Genomic DNA, 13,334 nt, shown 5'->3' with positions numbered 1-13,334 from the left:
TCTAATTCAATTCCATTACTGTTAAATGGTATGGCTTACTCTACTATGCCAATTAGGTTGAGATGGTTCACAGTGTTGTTTAATCTTTTATAAGCTTCTAAATTGTCCATCTGATTGTTCTATTAATAACTGAGGGAGAAATACTGCAACTTTCCATTAGAATTTTATTTCTCCTTGCCACTTCTTTGTTTTTGTCTCATACATTTTGAAGCTCTGATTTTAGACTTATAAATGTTTGGAATATTATCTTCTCTTGAAGAATTGACTTTTTTATTTTTAGGAAATACCTTCATTTACCTGTGGCAATATTCTTTGCTCTGAAATCTACTTTGACATTAATATAAGCATTCCAGGCTTCATTTGACTAATGTGACCATTGCAAACTTCATTCCATCATACTTTTAATGTATTTGTATCTTTATAGTTAAAGTAGGTTCTTGTAGACAGAATGTAGCTGGCTCTTGTTTTTAAAAAATCTAGTATGATAATCTCTACCTTTAATTGAAGCATTTAGACCATTTACATTTAATGTGATCACTGAAATGTTTAAGTTTAATTTTATTGTCTTGCTATTAGTTTCTTTTAAAAATTTTCCCACTTGCACTCTTTTCTCATTTCATTTTTTTCTGGCTTATTTTGGATTCACTGAGTATTTTTTATGATTCCAATTTATCTCCTCTGTTAGTTTATTAACCATAATCCCTTGTTTTATTGTTTTAGTGACTGTCTTAGGGTTTATTGGATATATATTTATCTTATCACAGCCTTTCTCCAACTGATATACTATTTCACATATAGTATAAGGACCCATACAGTAGTCTACTTTCATTCTCCCCTCTTCTCCTTTGTGCTATTGTCATATATCATAGTTCTACATATATTATAAATCCAAGGAAAGTCTTTCTGTCTCCATCCTGGGCTCTCCCTTTTTGTACTGTGGGGACTGGAAATTTTCTTGAGGTTGTAAGATGGGACATTGTTATGTTCACCTTGTTCTTTCTCTCAGAATCACTCTTCATTGTTGTCTGATGTCTTGTGTCTTGAGACTACTGTTTTAAATATTTTTTTATTAAAGTATCATTGATATACAATCTTATGTTGGTTTCAAATACACAACAGTGGTTCAACAGTTACCCATATAATCAAATCCTCACCCCCTCCAGTGCTATAACTATCCATCAGTGTAGTAAGATGTTATAGAATCATTAACTGTACTCTCTGTGCTGTACTAATACTATTAGTTCTAATAGTTTTTTTGTGGATTCTTTAGAGTTTTCTATGTATAATATCATGTTGCCCACAAATAGTGACAGTTTAACTTCTTCTTTACCAGTCTGGATGATTTTATCTCTTTGTCTGATTGCCGTGGCTAGGACTTCCAGTACCATGTTGAATAAAAGTGGGGAGAGTGGGCATCCTTGTCTTTTTCCTGATCTTAGAGGAAAAGCTTTCTGCTTTTTGCTATTAAGTATGATGTTGGCTGTGGGTTTGTCATATATGGCCTTTATGATGTTGAGGTACATACCCTCTATACCCACTTTGTTAAGAGTTTTTATCATGGATCATTGTTAAATGTTTTCAAATGCTTTTTCAGCATCTATTGAGATGATCTTATGATTTTTGTCTTTCTTTCTGTAGATGTGATATACGATATTCATTGATTTTTGAATATTGTACCATCCTTGCATCTCTGGAATAAATCCCACTTGGTCATGATGGATGATCTTTTTGATTTTGATGTATTTTTGAATTCAGTTTGCTAATATTTTTTTGAGGATTTTTGCATCAATGTTCAGGGATATTGGTCTATGATTTTCTTTTTTTGTGGTGTCTTTGTCTGATTTTGGTATTAGAGTGATGCTGGCCTCATATCAATTCTTTTTTTGTCAGTGATTCATATGGATCTGGCCTACCTTGATCCATCTTCATCGGAAGCTGAAGTCCAGAAGGAGTTTTTTAAGTCTGGTTGGGAAGCCTCCTGTGTCTCAGAACAGGAGTGCAATTGGAGAGTTCCTTGAAGATTGACAATATCCAAAAAAAATGGTCTGAGTGAGTGATGGATGAGTGGCCAAATGTATGAAAAAAAATGAGGGCAATGGCTGAGAGTTGAATGTGAAGCATGTCCCCAATGCCAGAAAGTGTCTGAAAGATATTGGCAAGGATACAGGTTAAGAGTTGCAAGAGACAAACAGGTCAATAACAGTAACACAGGTGAATAGTCTGAAGAGCATAACCTGGTTGTTGCAGGTGGACAATGGTTAGTCAGCATTCTTGCAGACATCAATTCAGAGAGAGGTCGACTAACTTGCAACCTTCAAGGGGCTAGTTTGGCTAATTGCTGATTATCTAATAAAAATAAACTCCTATAGCTTTTATAGCTGTTTTTAAAGTAGCATTTATTCCTATAGCTTTAAAGTAATCACGATGTTTATGGTTATTTTAGCCTCATAACAAAGCTGGAAAGAGACACGTACCATTTCCCCTGATAAAGGAAATTTGTATTTTGGAACCCACAAAATGGAGGCTGCCTCAGTGGCCTGGCCCATGTCACAAATCTAAACCTAAGTCATCCTGCAGTTACAGAAAACACATGTCAAAGAAACTCAACACAACATCAATCACAATCCTCCAACTCACTTTAGCTAGTTCACCTCACCTTAGAAAATAGGGGCCACTAGCCCTTGCCCAAAATCCCTCAGGAAAAGTGCCTCACTATTTGTGAGACACTGCACTTCTCCAAACCATGGAATACTTTCCCTTAAACAAAGGACACCAAACTCATAGCTAAATTGTACTATTTTTGTCTTTTGACACCCCATGTGACAGAATAAGAAATTAAAATCACAAAATGCTTAAATGAGCTAACCAAGTTTACAATTAAGCAGGAATTTGATGTGAGGGCTATCTGACTCCACAGCCAAGACTTTAATGACCATCTATAGCACTGCTAATGCTTTCGTTTTATTTATTTATTTTTCATATGTTTAATTTTTAAAACCAGGGATTTTGTTTTCTTTGGGTAAATTCCTAGGAGTGGAATTACTAGTTTTGTATTTATATTTTTAGTTTTTTGAAGAATCTCCATACAGCTTTCCACAGTGGCTGCACTAATTGACATTCCCACCAGCAGTGTAGGAGGGTTCCCATTTTTCCACATCCTTGTCAACACTTGTTATTTCTTGTCTTTTCGATAGTGACCATTCTAACTGGCATGAGGTAAAATCTCATTGTGGTTTTTATTTGCACTTCCCTGATGATTAGTGATGTGGAGCATCTTTTCATGTGCCTTTTGGCCATTTGTATTTCTTCTTTGGAGAGGTGTCTGTTCATGCCCTCTGCTCATTTTCTAATCAGGGTCTTTTTTTGGTGTTAAGGTGTATGAGTGCCTTATATATTTTGGGTATTAACTACTTATCAGATAAATTGGTTATGAATTTTTCACTTATTTTTTTCATTTGTTATTTATTTCATGTAAAGGTACTTTATAACTGTGGGTCCTGAATGTATATAAGGTAGTATGAGGTCATTTCATTTACAGGGGTAAAGAGATGAACAATGAATACGAGAAGCCAGAAGAGGTGTTTCAGTTATCTATTTTACATAACAAATAACCTCAAAACTTAATGGCTTAAAACAACAACTATTTTATTACCTCACATCATTGTGTTACTGAACTTGGCTCAGCTGGGCAATTCTTTTGCTGATCTCACTTGGGGTCTCTGACTTCGTTGCAATTAGATAACAAGATAACTGGGCTGAAGTCATCTGAAGGCTTGTCTGGGAAGACTGGGCCTGTCCACTTCTTGCATTTCAAGGCCCCTCTACTACAGGTGGCTTTCCCAGCAGGGTATACTTCTTATATCATGGCTATGAGATCCCCAAAATTAGCGTTTCCTTCAGCCTTCAATAACAGTTTCCAAAAGGCCATTTCAACTTTTGCTTGCTGCTACATATTTTAGATTTTTGTTATGTGAGCACTCCACTTCCTCATACTGTGATAAGAAATATATATTTCGTCATTCAGATGACCAAAATATATTTCTAATATAAATTTGTTCTTCCTCCATGGTTCCTGGCTCACATGCAGGTCCCCAAACCCTTGGAATTTCCTGAGCATAAGAGCAATGGGAACATCTTTTGTCCATATCTGCACTCTTGTCCTCAGTTTACGGAACAGCTTCAGAGCCACAAAGGTGAAATGGGTGTCTTTTATTCATAACAAACCCCATTCACCTGCAACTGGATTTATGCTAATAAGATGACCTTTGGAAAGCACTTAAAAATTGGGGCTGGTTGCCAGGGAAACCAACAGTGAGATCAGAGGGTTGGAACTTTTGAGTCCCTCCACCCCTGACCTCTGCCCTCCAACCTCCAGGAAAGGTTAGAGGGACTTGAGGTTGATTTCCACTAGTCAGAGGCTAATGGGTTTATCAGTCATACTTATGTAATGCATCTTCCATAAAAATCCAAAGGACAGGGTTCAGAGACCTTCTAGGTCAGTGAACACATGGAGATTTGGGGAAAGCAGTACTCAGAAGATTTCCCCATACCTTATTCTATGCATCTCTTCCATCTGGCTGATCCTGAGTTATATTATTTTACAATAAACTGGTGATGTAGTAAGTAAAATGTTTCCCTGAGTTCTGTGAGCCACTCTAGCAAATTAATTGAACCCAAGGACAGAGTCATGGGAATCAGGTCACAAACTGGACTTGTGATTGTGTAGGGTGGACAGTCTTGCAGGACTGAACCCTTAACCTGTGGAATTTGACTATCTCTGGGTAGACGGTGTCAGAATTGAGTTGAATTGCAGGATACCTAGTTGGTGTCTGAGAATTTCTTGGTGGTGTGAAATCTCTCCCCTGCCATCTGCCTCCTCCCTCCCCATGGCCAACACATACATATATTGGAATTAAGTCCAGACATTTATATACCAATTGCTCTTTTGTATATTATTTTGTATATTAATATAACCAACCACCCTGACACTTAGTAGCTCTAAACAATCGTTCTATTATCTATAATAATTCTGTGGGTTTATTAAACTCAGCTGTGAAGTTCTGTTAGGCAGAAAGACAGAAATGAGTAGGACAAGAAAGGGAGAGGGGCTCCCCCAAATGACTCAGGGAGTTAATCAGATGAAGCCAGAGAGAAAGAAATGACTCAGAGAATTAATCAGATGAAGCCACAGGGTCCAAGAGCAACTCAGGAAATGTCCAGGGTCTCCCCAGATAAGAAACTTCAGAACCACAGGCACAGCACAGCCCCTGTCCTCATTTCACCAGCCAGAACAGACCTAGAGGAAGGACTTCTCTGCCTGGCCAAAACCACATAAAAGAAGCCACAATAAGCAGTCAGCCTTGTCTAACCTAAGGCAGGCCTGCTCTGTCACTCTATACAGAGTACATTAAAATTACTTTGCTTTCTTGACTTGGGTTTCACATCTCTGACTAACCTGCGACACTGAGCCGAGTCCCTTCCCTCCTAACAGTTCTGCTGGTCTCACTTGGTAGTTCTCATGCAGGGCAGTTGCATGATGGCTAAGTATGGAGGTATCTGGAGGCTTGACTGGGACCCTGACAACAACTGGACTGCTCTATATTTCCATACGGTCTCAGGGCCTCTCGTCTCCACATCACGTCGCCACATGGTCTCTGCAAAAAGGTAACTAGACTTTTTACATGTTGGCTCAAATGTTCTCAAATGTTCCCAAATGTTTACATGTTCCCAAAAGTGAGCATTACAAGAAACAAGAAACAGAAACTGGCAGTGCTCTTAAAGGATGGGTCTGGCCCCTATCTTACAGCATTTACAAAAATTAACTGAAATGGGTTAAAAACTTAAATGTAAGACCTGAAAACATAAAACTCTTAGAAGAACACATAAAGACAAAGCTTTTTAACGTTGGTCTCAGTAATAATTTTATGGATATGACACCAAAAGCACAAGCAAGAAAAGCAAAAATCACCAAGTGGGATGACATCAAACTAAAAGCTTCTGCACTAGAAAAGAAACAGCCAACAAAATGAAAAGGCAGCCTATAGAATAAGAGAAAATATCTCCAAACTATCTATCTGATAAGTGGTTATATCCAAAATACATAAGGAACTCATAAAGCTCATAATAAAGAAATGACATAAAACAAATAACCAGATTTTTAAATGGGCAAAGATCTATCTGAATAGACATTTTTCCAGAGAAAATATGCAAAGGCCAATAGATACATGAAAAGGTGATCGATATCACTAATCACCAGGGAAATACAAATCAAAACCAAATGAGGTATCATCTCAATCCTGTTAGAATGCCTATTTAAAAAAGACAAGAGGGAAATTCTCAAAAAATTTAAAATATAACCACCATATGGCCCAGCAATCCCACTTCTGGGTATATAGCTGAAGGAAATGAAATTACTATCTTCAGGAGATATTCACCGCAGCACTATTTACAATAGCTAAGACATGGAAACAACCTAAGTGTCTATCAACAAATGAATGGATAAAGTGCAGTGTACATACAGCAGAGCATTACTCAGCCATCAAAAAAGAAAAGGAAATCCTGCCATTTGTGACAGCACAGATGGACCTTGAAATATCATGCTAAGTGAAATAAGTCATACAGAGAAAAGGCAAATACTGTGCAATCTCACTTATGTGGGTATTCTAAAAAGAAAAAAATGAACTCATAGAAATGGAGACAAGATTGGTGGTGGCCAGGGGCAGGGGGAGGGGTTTGGGGTGGAAATGTGTGAAGGTGGCCAAAGGGTACAAACTTCCAGTCATAAGATGAATACATTCTGGGGATCTAATGTACAAAACTGTGATGATAGTTAACAATACTGTACTGTGTTCTTGAAAGCTGCTAACAGAGTAAATCTTAAAAGTTCTCACCACCCACACAAAAAAGTTTACACATGTGAGGTGATGGCTGTGTTAACTAACCTTATTTTGTGGTAATCATTTCATTATATATTCATATATCAAATCATCACATTGTACACCTTAAACTTATGCCACGTTGTATGTCAATTATATCTCAATAAAGCTGGAAAGCAAATAAATGTTGAATGCTGAATGAAAAAAAAAGACTGGGTCTGGAACTGACACAACATCCCTTGCACAGCATTCTACTGGTTAGTGCCAGCCACAGACCAATGTGGCATAGACTGCACAGGACACAAATACCAGATGGTGTGGTTCACTGAGAGTAATCAGTAGAATCTAGCTACCAAGAGGGCCAGAGGCAAACATCACTTCATCATTAGTAAAATCCTTATCTTGGGTTTTGCTTTTTATGTCTGTATGTCACAACCCAATAGGCAAAACCTAAGTTAGACTATCAGAGTCACTGAAACGACAGCCAAATTTCCCAAAGAACAAACCATAATTCACAGCTGCTGAGTTAACAGGGTCTGTCCCTGTTCTAGGCCATAGAAATGGAAGCTACTTTTTAGTTCTAAAACAAATTCCTGAAAATGCATTCTCAAACATCTTTTAGAACTCCATGTGAAAGTCTAAATACCAATTTTAGAGCTGTTTGATGATCACAGAGGAATTGACAATGAACCTGTGGTGGAATGGTAAGAAAGACATTTTGAAATACACTGGAAGTTCATCCAAATGTTAAAGGTATCTGATAAGAGATAAGTAGCATAAGACCCAGACTGAATCAGCTTGGTTAAAATTAAAACATTATTTCACCATATATATGATGCAATAATAGAGATGGTCAGAAGATATCAGGACTGGCAGGTGAGGTCTCAGCAGATACCACATGTTAAGACAGGCAAGACATTAGGTATTGAGAGTTTAGCTAACCAGACAGGGGTAAACTCATTATGCTTCGTCTGTGGTGACTTTTTTCTGTTCTACAAATTTACCAATCTCTGACCTGACTCAGAACTCTTTCTGCTATCATCTAGATGTTTGTGTCACCCCAAAATTCACATGTTGAAAATCTAATTCTGGATATGATGATATTAGTAGGTGGGGTCTTTGGGAGGTGATCAGGTCCTGAAGGTGGTTCCCTCCAACTGGAATGCTGTCCCTTTGCCCCAACCAGTGGTGCAGCTTAATGCCACCAAATTTGAAAACATACAAATTTGACAAACTCTTAGAAACCATAGTGACATGCCATTCTGCATTCACTCTTAGAAACCATAGTGACATACCATTCTGCATTCACTGATCTGGCCAAAATTTAAAGTTCTGGCAACTTTAAATGATAGCGGGGATTTGCAGCAGTGACAATGGGGACAATGCTGGCCAGTCTTTGGGTGCAAAACAATTAGATGAAAGGAAGGGATTCAAAAAGTGGTGAAGATTCAGCTCTGGAGAGCCAAGGAAGGAGAGCAGAAAGAGGCATTCTTCACAGAAAATCATCAAACAGGAACCCAGGAGAAAAGCCCTGGAACAGATGACCAAGACAGAGTTCTAGGGATCCTGGAGATCTTTAGAAGCAACTGCTGTGCTTGGACCCTGTTCATTGCCTTTTCTAAAGTGAAGAAGGATAAGGATGGCCCTGCAGGCTGAAGACACAGGGATGGGATTAGGGGCAAGTGCAGAGTTAGATCCTTTCTTTATTTAAATTTTTTGATATTTTGTACATCATGGATTTTTTTGCATTAATTAAAAATTTTAAAATATTGCATCAAAATTTTATCTTGATAACTGAGTGTTTGTGCCAGAGTCAAGCGCCTCACTGAGCCTCAGCCTAGTTCTGACAACAATAAAAACAATAAGAATAAATCTGAAGCTAGAAATGGGATTTTAAAGTACATCTATATGCACAGTATTAATCAAAATTCTATCCCTGGTTCTATCATTTAGCCCCACTCTTTTCTTTGGCTTCAACATCTCCCCCTGCTGCCATTCTAGCTCTTTCCCATCAGCTCTGAATTGAGCTGGTTTTTCAATCTAACAAAATGTCCTCCCTAGGAACACCATCCCACTCTAACAACCACCCTTTTTTTCCCCTTTGTAGTCAAACTTAAAAGAACTGTCTACACCAGCTGACTTCACTTCCTCAGCTCACAATTACTCTTCAACCTATTGAAATGGCCTGACCTCTGCCTCTAACTTTCCCCTGAAACAGTCTTCTTGCCTAGATCACTCACGACTTTTTCATTATTAAATCCATTTTAACTTATTTTCAGTCCTTATCTGTCTCAGATATTTAGCAGCATTTATCATTGTTGACTACTCCCTGTGCCTCGGAAAATTCTTCCCATGGCTTTCAGGACCTCACACTTTTCTCGTTTTCCTTCCCACCTCTCTGGCTTTTCTTTGCTAGATCAGTTTCCTCTAACCAATTTCTAAATGCTGGAAACAAACAAAAACAAAGCAACTATCTCAATTAATTGAACTATACTACCCAAGGGTAGGCAATATGGAAGGGAGTAGAATGTGTAACACAGTGTCCATGAAGTGAATGCAGAGACAGTGCACTGACTTGAGTTCCATTTACTGACTCTCCAGACATGGTGAACATGCTCAAATGGCTACATGGCAGAGAGAATGCAAGGAAAAAACAGGTAATCAGAAAATTATAATAAGAAATTTGTCCAGTGTTGGCGAGGATGTGGAGAAAGGGGAATCCTCCTACAATGCTGGTGGGAATGTAAATTAGTTCAACCATTGTGGAAAGCAGTATGGAGGTTCCTCAAAAAACTCAAAATAGAAATACCATTTGACCCAGGAATTCCACTCAGGAATTGACCCTAAGAAGGCAGCAGCCCAGTTTCAAAAAGACATATGCATCCCTATGTTTATCGCAGCACTATTTACAATAGCCAAGAAATGGAAGCAACCTAAGTGTCCATCAGTAGATGAATGGATAAAGAAGAGGTGGTACGTATACACAATGGAGTATTATCCATCCATAAAAAGAAAAAAAATCCTTCCATTTGCAACAACATGGATGGAGCTAGATGGTATTATGCTTAGTGAAATAAGCCAGGCAGAGAAAGACAAGTATCAAATGATCTCACTCATCTGTGGAGAATAAGAACAAAGAAAAAACCTGAAGGAACCAAACAGCAGCAGACTCACAGAACTCAAGAATGGACTAACAGTTACCAAAGGGAAGGGGTTGGGGATTAAGGGGTATTATAATTAGTACTCACAATATAGATAGGTCACGGGAAAAGCAGTACAGCACAGAGAAGACAAATAATGACTCTATAGCATTTTTTTTACTTTTGTGTATATGACTTTTATTTTTTTTGTTATTTTATTTTTTATTAAGGTTTCATTAATATACAATCTTATGCTCAGGTTTCACTTAAGCAACATTGTGGTTACTACATTTCCCCCTATTATCAAGTCCCGCTCACAAACCCCATTACAGTCACTGTTGCTCATGTGAAATCTTCATAAGATTGTATATCAATTATACCTTAATTTTAAAAAAAAGAAGACATCCTGTTCTAGATGCTGATGGTTCCCAGCCTGAATCTATCTTCTGAACTCCAACTCCATATAGTGCTGGCTTCTGCACAGGTGTACTTGGATATCTCAAGAGGCCCTTAAGCTCAACATGACTCAAACTGAACTCATCAACTTCTACTATCACTGTTCTTCTCAGAGCTGCAATTTCTTCTGTATCTTCTGTCTCAATGAATAGGATCAATAGCCACTCAGTTGTCCAAGCTTTCCTCAACTCTTCACTTTCCTTTACTCTAACAATCAAGAACCAAATCATTCAATTACAGTTCTTTAATATTTCTTTAAAACTCATCCATTCATCTCTGTCCTCAGCACCTCAATTTTGTTAACCACCTGCTCTCTTCTCCCTAAGTAGTCTCCCCACTAACAGACTGATCTCCCTTCTAATCCATTCTTTTCAATTATTGTTAGAATGAACTTTCTCACCCCAAACACTGTACTTACTCTTAATATAGACCACTTCACAGTACCTCATAATCACTTGTATTCCCTACTTGAATATAAGTTCCAGAAGTGTAGGGATTTTTTTGTATCATTAATCTACAATTACATGAGCGACATTATGGTTACTAGACTTCCCTCATCACCAAGTCCCCCCCACATACCCCATTACAGTCACTGTCCATCAGCGTAGTAAGATGCTGTAGAATCACTACTTGTCTTCTCTGTGTTGTAAAACCCTCCCAGTGCCCCCTACCCCCTACATTATGTCTGCTAATCGTAGTGCCCCTTTTCCCCCCTTATGCCTCCCTTCCCACCAATCCTCCCAGTCCCTTTCCCTTTGGTACCTGTTAGTCCATTCTTGGGTTCTGTGAGTCTGCTGCTGTTTTGTTCCTTCAGTTTTTTTTCTTTGTTCTTACACTCCACAGATGAGTGAAATCATTTGTTACTTGTTTTTTTCCACCTGGCTTATTTCACTGAGCATAATACCCTCTAGCTCCATGCATGTTGTTGCAAATGGTAGGGTTTGTTTTCTTCTTATGGCTGAATAATATTCCATTGATAATAGGGGGAAATGTAGTAACCACAATGTTGCTTAAGTGAAACCTGAGCATAAGACTGTATATTAATGAAACCTTAATAAAAAATAAAATAACAAAAAAAATAAAAGTCATATACACAAAAGTAAAAAAAATGCTATAGAGTCATTATTTGTCTTCTCTGTGCTGTACTGCTTTTCCCGTGACCTATCTATATTGTGAGTACTAATTATAATACCCCTTAATCCCCAACCCCTTCCCTTTGGTAACTGTTAGTCCATTCTTGAGTTCTGTGAGTCTGCTGCTGTTTGGTTCCTTCAGGTTTTTTCTTTGTTCTTATTCTCCACAGATGAGTGAGATCATTTGATACTTGTCTTTCTCTGCCTGGCTTATTTCACTAAGCATAATACCATCTAGCTCCATCCATGTTGTTGCAAATGGAAGGATTTTTTTTCTTTTTATGGATGGATAATACTCCATTGTGTATACGTACCACCTCTTCTTTATCCATTCATCTACTGATGGACACTTAGGTTGCTTCCATGTCTTGGCTATTGTAAATAGTGCTGCGATAAACATAGGGGTGCATATGTCTTTTTCAAACTGGGCTGCTGCCTTCTTAGGGTCAATTCCTTGCAGTGGAATTCCTGGGTCAAATGGTATTTCTATTTTGAGTTTTTTGAGGAACCTCCATACTGCTTTCCACAATGGTTGAACTAATTTATATTCCCACCAGCAGTGTAGGAGGGTTCCCCTTTCTCCACATCCTCGCCAACATTTGTTGTTGTTTGTCTTTTGGATGGTGGCCATCCTTACTGGTGTGAGGTGATGTCTCACTGCAGTTTTAATTTGCATTCCCTGATGAATAGCGATGGGAAGCATCTTTTCATGTGCCTGTTGGCCATCTGAATTTATTTTTTGGAGAAGTGTCTGTTCAGATCCTCTGCCCATTTTTTAATTGGATTATTTGTTTTTTGTTTGAGGTGTGTGAGCTCTTTATATATTTTGGATGTCAACCCTTTATCAGATAAGTCATTTATGCATATATTCTCCCAAACTGTAGGATGTCTTTTTGTTCTATTGATGATGTCCTTTGCTGTACAGAAACTTTTCAGCTTGATATAGTCCCACTTGTTCATTTTTGCTTTTGTTTCCCTTGCCTGGGGAGATATATTCATGAAGAAGTTGCTCATGTTTATGTCCAAAAGGTTTTTGCCTATGTTTTTTCTAAGAGTTTTATGGTTTCATGACTTACATTCAGGTCTTTGATCCATTTTGAATTTACTTTTGTGTATGGGGTCAGATAATGATCCAGTTTAATTCTCTTACATGTAGCTGTCCAGTTTTGCCAACACCAGCTGTTGAAGAGGCTGTCATTTTCCCACTGTATATCCATGGCTTCTTAATCATATATTAATTGACCATATATGTTTGGGTTAATATCTGGACTCTCTATTCTGTTCCACTGGTCTGTGGGTCTGTTCTTGTGCCAGTATCAAATTGTTTTGATTACCGTGGCAAGTGCAGAGATTTTTATCTTGGTTACTTTGGGATGTGTAGCATTAAGTATGGCATCTTGAATATAGGAGTACTTTATAAATGTTTGTTGAACTGAACTTCAGCCTGATGGTTAGCAGCAGCTCAGTAAAAAGGTTGGAGGACTATTCAAAATCTTAATTTTATTAAGAAAAATTCCTACAGACTTATACTACAGGATGATTTAGCCCCTATAACACTTAAGAACTACAAGGCTGCAAAGTTCCCCCTTGCCATTTAATAGTGAGAAATAGATCTTAAATAAACATAGCTGTGCCATTCTCCCTACCTTTTCCAAATACTTCCCTGTCTTTTTAAAAATTCCCCAGTTGTCTAGATTTGAATTTGATTGAATATCTTATGTAAAGGGGAA

General features: G+C 37.9%; 1 protein-coding gene across 1 annotated transcript in view; it reads left to right on the top strand.

The window, feature by feature from the left end:
- LOC108400946 (uncharacterized protein CXorf66 homolog) overlaps positions 1 to 13,334 on the top strand; it is a 45,563-nt gene that overhangs the window by 31,114 nt on the left and 1,115 nt on the right. The window lies entirely within an intron of this gene.

The sequence above is a fragment of the Manis javanica genome, chromosome X (genome assembly GCF_040802235.1).
Source record: "Manis javanica isolate MJ-LG chromosome X, MJ_LKY, whole genome shotgun sequence".
Classification (NCBI taxonomy): domain Eukaryota; kingdom Metazoa; phylum Chordata; class Mammalia; order Pholidota; family Manidae; genus Manis; species Manis javanica.
This window is presented reverse-complemented; position numbering and strand designations above follow the sequence as displayed.